General features: G+C 41.3%; 1 long non-coding RNA gene across 2 annotated transcripts; it reads left to right on the top strand.

The window, feature by feature from the left end:
* The first annotated feature begins 5,129 nt into the window (after positions 1–5,129).
* On the top strand, positions 5,130–7,333 carry LOC113084491 (uncharacterized). Of its 2 annotated transcripts, none has more exons than XR_003283770.1 (6): positions 5,130–5,144; positions 5,450–5,582; positions 6,500–6,702; positions 6,839–6,916; positions 7,005–7,034; positions 7,247–7,333. It is a non-coding gene; the product is annotated as an uncharacterized LOC113084491 (long non-coding RNA). The 2 variants fall into 2 exon arrangements; XR_003283769.1 differs by having other exon boundaries at positions 5,139–5,153.
* The last annotated feature ends 519 nt before the right edge of the window (positions 7,334–7,852 follow it).

Raw genomic sequence — 7,852 nt, 5'->3', positions numbered from 1 at the left:
GAAGAGTAGCGGCCCTAGTACTGAGCCTTGAGGTACTCCATACTGCACTTGTGATCGATATGATACATCTTCATTCACTGCTACGAACTGATGGCGGTCATATAAGTACGATTTAAACCATGCTAATGCACTTCCACTGATGCCAACAAAGTGTTCAAGTCTATGCAAAAGAATGTTGTGGTCAATTGTGTCAAATGCAGCACTAAGATCCAATAAACTAATAGAGAGATACACCCACGATCAGATGATAAGTGCAGATCATTTGTAACTCTAAGGAGAGCAGTCTCAGTACTATGATACGGTCTAAATCCTGACTGGAAATCCTCACATATACCATTTTTCTCTAAGAAGGAATATAATTGTGAGGATACCACCTTTTCTAGTATCTTGGACAGAGAAGGGAGATTCGAGATTGGTCTATAATTAACAAGTTCTTTGGGGTCAATGGGTTTGCATTCTTCTTTTCTGAGAAGATCATCAATACCAGGAAGGCAATTAGCACATCCTCAAGTAATGCAGAGGTCAGACAGATTAGGCCACAATATCAAAAAGATACTATGTCTATTTATGAAACAATTGATAGCAACATTTTGGAAGAAACAGTGCATCACCTAAAATAGTCAACCTGCTATCTTGACACACTTCCCACACATCCCACAAGTTTTCTTAACTGTTTAGAAGCAGATCTCTTAGAAGTGGTGAATGTCTCACTTCTTTCTGGGACATTTCCAAACTCCCTAAAAACTGCAGTTGTTAAGCCCCTCCTGAAAAAAAGCAATCTAGATAACACCATTTTGAGCAATTATAGACCAATATATAATCTTCCTTTTTTTATAGGCAAAATTATAGAAAAGGTTGTTTTTAGTCAACTGAACAAATACTTTAACTTAAATGGATACCTGGACAATTTTCAATCTGGTGTCCGACCGCATCACAGCACAGAGACAACACTCATTAAGATAATAAATGATTTTCGCTTAAATTGTGACTCTTGCAAAATATGGGTGCTGGTATTGCTAGATCTCAGTGCTGCGTTTGACACTGTCGATCATAACATACTACTAGAGACACTGGAAAACTGGGTCGGGCTTTCTGGGATGGTACTCAAATGGTTCAGGTCATACTTAGAAGGGAGAGGCTATTATGTGAGTCTAGGAGAGCATAAGTCTAAGTGGACGTCCATGACATGCGGAGTCCCACAAGGCTCAATTCTTGCACCGCTCTTGTTTAGCCTCTATATGCTTCCACTGAGTCAAATAATGAGAAAGAACCAAATTGCCTATCACAGCTATGCTGATGATACCCAGATTTACCTAGCCTTATCTCCAAAATACTACAGCTCCATTGACTCCCTCTGCCAATGCATTGATGAAATTAATAGTTGGATGTGCCAGAACTTTCTTCAGTTAAACAAGAAAAAAACTGAAGTCATTGCATTTGGAAACAAAGATGAAGTGTTCAAGGTGAATGCATACCTTGACTCTAGGGGTCAAACAACTAAAAATCAAGTCAGGAATCTTGGTGTGATTCTGGAGACAGACCTTAGTTTCAGTAGTCATGACAAAGCAGTAACTAAATCAGCATACTATCATTTAAAAAACATTGCAAGAATTAGATGTTTTATTTCCAGCCAAGACTTGGAGAAACTTGTTCATGCCTTTATCACCAGCAGGGTGAACTATTGTAATGGTCTCCTGACCATCCTTCCCAAAAAGACCATTAGACAGCTGCAGCTCATCCAGAACACTGCTGCCAGGATTCTGACTAGAACCAGAAAATCTGAGCATATCACACCAGTCCTCAGGTCCTTACACTGGCTTCCAGTTACATTTAGGATTGATTTTAAAGTACTTTTACTCGTCTATAAATCCCTCAAAAAATTGCAGATATTTTCACTGAATATGAACCTAACAGAGCACTCAGATAATTAGGATCGAGTCAGTTAGAAATACCAAGGGTTCACACAAAACAAGGGGAGTCCTCCTTTAGTTACTATGCTGCCCGCAGTTGGAATCAGCTTCCGGAATAGATAAGAGATCATTTAACTGTTTTAAATTCATTTTAAATGTCACTTTTTTTAAATAATTTCAAAAGTTTTAAAATAGCTTGTTTTTATTTTTGTTTTATTATTTCTTCATGACTATTTTACTTTATTTTATGTTAAGGGGGGGGGGTGAAATGCTCATTTTCACTCAATCTCCTGTTAATCTTGAGTACCTATAGAGTAGTACTGCATCCTTCATAAATACAAAAAGTCTTTAGTTTTATTATATTTATAAGAGAAAAATAGTCTGTGCTGATTTTTTTCGGAAAAACACGAGCCGCTGGAGGCGTGACGTGTGGGCGGAGCTAAAGAATCACGAGCGCGACTAGGCTTTTGCGTTGAGAGCGTTTGGAAGTTGTGACATTACCCTGAGGAAAAAAAACATCATCCAAAACAAACCATGGCTAACAGTCAGATTCAGCATATATTTATGATCCAGAGGCTGAAACTGAACGAAAGCAGCAGCAGCAACGACTTCAACAGGACGTCTCTATGTGGTATGTATTGAAACTGTATATATTTGCTTATGTAACCCCTCTCTCCTGGGTCCTTTCTGACGCTCCTCGCACTCGCTCCGAGCGGGGCTCAAACCCAGGTCTCCTCTAACAAGGAGGCTAAATGGCTACAGCAACTAACGTCTGTTGCTAGTGCGTCTCTTGAGATCGGGGAGGTTTACCTGCACAGCACTACTCGCTGGCCTCCGTTACACTTAGCGGTTTTGGAAAATGACTAAGTTCCACTTTATGTCGTCTTTTTTTTTTCTTTAAAGGTGCACAAGAGGTTAACTTGATATGCTTACGCGCCAATAGCTAAGTTAACAACACAGAGATATTTGAAGCAGTTTTACTCACCGCCTGCGGTTCCAACACACAATCGTGACCCTTTTTCGTTGGGACTGCATTATCCTTAAGAAATAAACGATGTGCAAATCCGGCATCAAACTGGGCCTTGTTTGTAAAACAAGCATCTTCGAAATGCAGGAAACAAACACAAACACTTGCACAACTCCGTTGATGCTCTGTAAAATAAACTCCATCCACTGGTCCCTTGATGTTTTTTTTTTTGGTAATCTGTGCAGGGTTGTCTTGCCCTCGCAACCAAAAACACACTTCTTTTGTGACATTTCGCTCTCGCTCTGGTCAGTGAATGTCTTGTCTCTGCTATACGGGAGTGCGCTCTTCCGGGAGAAGTGCCCTTAGGACCCATATAAGGAAATTCCGCTCCATCTAACGTCACACAGACCCATACTCGAAAAAAACTTTCCAAAACTTGTGAAAAACTGGAAGGAGTATTTTTGGAACCAAGCATGGGAATCCAACTCTATAACAGTGTAAAAAACTCAGTATGCATGAAATAGCATTTCACCCTCCATTTAAGTACTTTGAATTACCATTGTGAATGAAATGTGATATATAAATAAACTTGCCTTGCCTTGACTATAAATAAACTGAAATTATATCAAATATTTTGGAAATTAGATAAAATAGTTATTGCTGACCCTAAACTGCAACGTTCTACTTTATTAACTTTCTAAAGTGTCAAATTAAGTGGAAAAACTAGTCAATATGCTTATGATAGCTGTATCTGGCAACACTGAGGCTGCGTCTTGCTCTCTCGCTCACAACTCTCTGAAGACTCGTTCACTTAGGCAGCATCTCACAGCGATCCTTTTCATACCACTGACATTAAATATTATGAATTATACATGCAGACATTCATGTGAGGAGTTTAGCAGCAAATTAGTCAGAACACATTTTATTTTTGAACATGAAAAGTTTACCAAGGTCCGGACCTCAGTGAGCTCATAGTTGGCTACGGGCCTGTCTGCACTCCATTTTCCGGGCTGCACTCTTTAAGGAGATGAGTGTGCTTGTTATACCTCCTTATTCTTTGTTATAATAAGACACATTGAGAATACAGCAATGCGCTAAGCGCAAAAAAAGTAACTGAAAGTCAAGAGTGAAAGTCATGACATTTGCCAAGTTTAGTAACCCATACTCAGATTTGGTGCACCGCATTTAACCCATCCAAGTGCACACACACAGAAGTGAGTAGGGAACACACTCAAACATCATGAACATGCACCCGGAGCAGTGGGTAGCTATTTTTCCCATCGCCCAGAGAGCAACTAGGGGTTCGGTTTCTTGCTCAGCCATGGGCATTGAGGGTGTAAGAGCGCTTTTCATTCATGCTAGGTTATTACACCTGGAGAGGTTTTGGTCCGATAATTAAAGCCTGTTTTTTCTCAGAATTAAGCAGTAGGAAATTCCTAGTCATCCTGTTTTTATTTTTTTACCAACTATGCATTCTGTTAGTTTTGCGAGTTAAAGGCTTCATCGGACCATGTAGAAAATATATAGCTGAGTGTCATCAGTGTAACCCCTCTCACCCAGGTCCTCTCTGACGCTCCTCGCACTCGAGACGAGCGGGGATCGAACCCGGGTCTTCCGGCATGGGAGAAGGACGCGCTAACAAGGAGGCTAAATGGCTACAGAAGACATCAGTGCGTCTATTGACATCGGGGAGTGAGGTTTACCTGCACAGCACTACTCACTGGCCTCAGTTACATCAGCATAACAGTGGGATCTAGTACCATGTTTCTTGATGATATCTCCCAAAGGTAACATGTAAAGTATGAAAGGGAATGGTTCTAGACCTGAGCCTTGTGGCCCACCATACTCTACTTGTGAGCAATATATCTATTTGAAATGAGGTTCTGTTCAATGTTGATAAGGAAGGACGAAGACAGGGGTCGGCTTGCGCTGGGACTCTTGTTTATTCACAGGTTTTTAAAAGGTAAACAAAAGGTGCGCACAAAGCGCGTTCACGGTGCATATGCACAAACAACAACAAACACTAACTCAGAATTCTCTCCGATCTCAGCAGCACACAGCGAGGTCCCAGCGCATCTCTCTCTCTGTCGCGCCCCGGCTTATATCCGGTCTCTCCACACCAATTACTGAAATCAGACACATGTGTTTATCATTTGCACTTGACCTACTTACGCGCCGCTCTGCTCTGTCCTCTCCCTCCCACTACCGACTCCGCTAAACCACGCCCCCTCGCCACACTGTTCATTCACTACTATGAATTGATGGAGGTCAGATAAGTAAGATTTTAACCATGACAATGCGGTTCTACTAATGACAACAAAATTTTGTAGTCTACTCAAAAGAATGTTACTGTCAAACGCACCGCTAAGATTTAGGAGCACTGATAGAGAGATACTACAACCACAATCAGATAAGAGCAAGTCATTTGTAACTCTGATACAGTCTAAATCCTGACTAGAAATCCTTACAGATAGAAGTGCCTTGTGGTTTAGTTGTCTCTTGTTCTGAGATGATCTCTGCCATCCTAACTATTTACCTGCATTTATCACATGTGAATCCGTCCCGCTGACAGAAAAAGCTAGACTATACATGCAATGCAAGCGACTAATAGGAGAAGTCATTTCTCACCATGATGGATGAATGATTCCGACTTACCACAGTTGTTTGAACTTGTGAAAAATGGAGCAAGAGAGAGAAAAGAAATGGTAGGTGCGAATGACAAGCTAACAGGCTAATGGAATGTTAACACACTGTGCTAGTGGTTATAATGTAAAAAGCAAACAATTTCAAATTAGTTTGATGGGTAATATCAAAACTATGTTCATATTTATATTATGTTCTAGCAGTTTAAACAACAGAGACTCACTACTGTGTGTGTGTGTGTGTGTGTGTGTGCACTTGGACAGCATAAATGCAGACCACAAATTCTGAGTATGGGTAACCATACTTGGCTTAACATCATGTCACGTCACTTTCTTAAATGTGCATACAGGACATTTAATACTTTAGCTTTCTTCACTATTTATGTTAGTCTTTTTTTAGGGAAAATGTTAACAAAATCATAAATGAGAGCTGGGAGTTTTCCAAATTGTGCAGATAATGCAGCCAAATAGCAGAAGCATGTCATGAAAAACATAAAAAGACCGCGAGTGTGATTTGTGTGTGTGTTGTGGGCCAAGCTCTGAATCTCAAGTGTATGTCAAATATTTACAGCAGCAGCCTGCCGAGCTGTGAAAGACGGAGAAAATCATCAGATCAGACAGGCATGATTTAGTGATGGAAGATGAAACGCTCAATATTTCCATTTTAAGTGTCTCTGGTTTTTTTCATTTCTCAGTGTTTGTCCATAACAAGTTGCTTCAGTTGTTCTTCATCTGTTTTTCAAAAGAGCCTGAGGTGGAAAGTGTGTGACTCTCACTGCTGTATGGTCTATGGCTCATGTGTTTTGGGTGTTGAGCAGTAGTTTGTCCCATTAGTCTGTTTAACCACACACAACTCAACCATCTTAACCAGTAAAACCACCACAGCTTGAGTACAGAAGAAGAGGCTGTTTTTCAGCTCACAGCTGTCTGTCTGTCTGTGGTGTTATTTTGGTCTGTGTACTCTTTCTGTCTGACTTCAGATATGCCAAAAACACGCTCCCGCACCTGTGATGTAATCTGTCTGTGTGTTTGTGAGGGAGTTAATGGTGTTATTGAGTCGTTGGAAAGAGCAGAGAGACAGACGGGTCGGGTGGAGGGCGTGAAGGCTTTATAAGAGCTCGCAAATTATGAAAAACAACCAGAAACTGAAGTAGGAGATCCAAAGACAGATTCAGCTCATCAGGTATGTCAAATCTATCAGAAAGCTTTAGCTAAAATCAGCGGATGTCCAACACTTCTCTTTTACATTCAGTTAAAGTGTGTGTGTAAATGTGCATCAGTCAGTAAGTCTCAGTGTGTTTCATGTTTTGTGTTTTCAGACAGATCTGCTGCAGTCATGTGTGTTGCCCTTCACTGTGTGTTTCTCTGTGTTTCTCTAGCACTCGGTGCTTGTTATGGTCTGTATGAAGCTCCCAACAAACTCAAGCACACACACACACACACACACACACACACACACTAACAGACATCTCTTTCTCCCTGTAGATTCTCAGGAGAGCCAGGAGTCATTTGAGGGTAAATGTTCACGATTCACTTCCGTCTGTTTGCTTTGGCTTCATGCAGAACGTCTGCGTTTCTTTGATCCTGAATAACTTCTGCTGGACATCTGTGTCTAAAATCAGCTCAAGATCAATGATGAGATGAGATGTTGTTGAAACTCTGTTGAACGCTGCATTTCATTTGAGGAGGATGTTTGTTTATCCCCTATTGCATCTGTTTTATTTCAGTATTTGTGAATCCGTATCAGGCGAATGCTTTCATGAGGAGTCCACAAGAGTCCATCTACAACCAGTATTTCTACAGGAGGTACAACACACACACACACACACACACACACACACACATACTGATCTCTCTTTCTCTCACACACACACACACACACTGATCTCTCTCTCTCTCACACACACACACACACACACACACAGATACAGACTGCCTCTGACACACACACACACACACACACACACAGATACAGACTGCCTCTGACACACACACACACACACACACACACACAGATACAGACTGCCTCTGACACACACACAACACACATACACTGCTGATCTCTCTCTCTCTCACACACACACACACACACACACAGATCTCTCTCTCTCTCACACACACACACACACACACACTGATCTCTCTCTCTCACACACACACACACACACATACTGATCTCTCTCTCTCACACACACACACACACACACACATACTGATCTCTCTCTCTCTCACACACACACACACACACACACACACACACACACACACACACACACATACTGATCTCTCTCTCTCTCTCACACACACACACACACACACATACTGATCTCTCT

Source organism: Carassius auratus, unplaced genomic scaffold (genome assembly GCF_003368295.1).
Source record: "Carassius auratus strain Wakin unplaced genomic scaffold, ASM336829v1 scaf_tig00040140, whole genome shotgun sequence".
NCBI lineage: Eukaryota > Metazoa > Chordata > Actinopteri > Cypriniformes > Cyprinidae > Carassius > Carassius auratus.
Note: the sequence above shows the minus strand (reverse complement) of the source record. Positions and strands in the feature narration are given on the sequence as shown.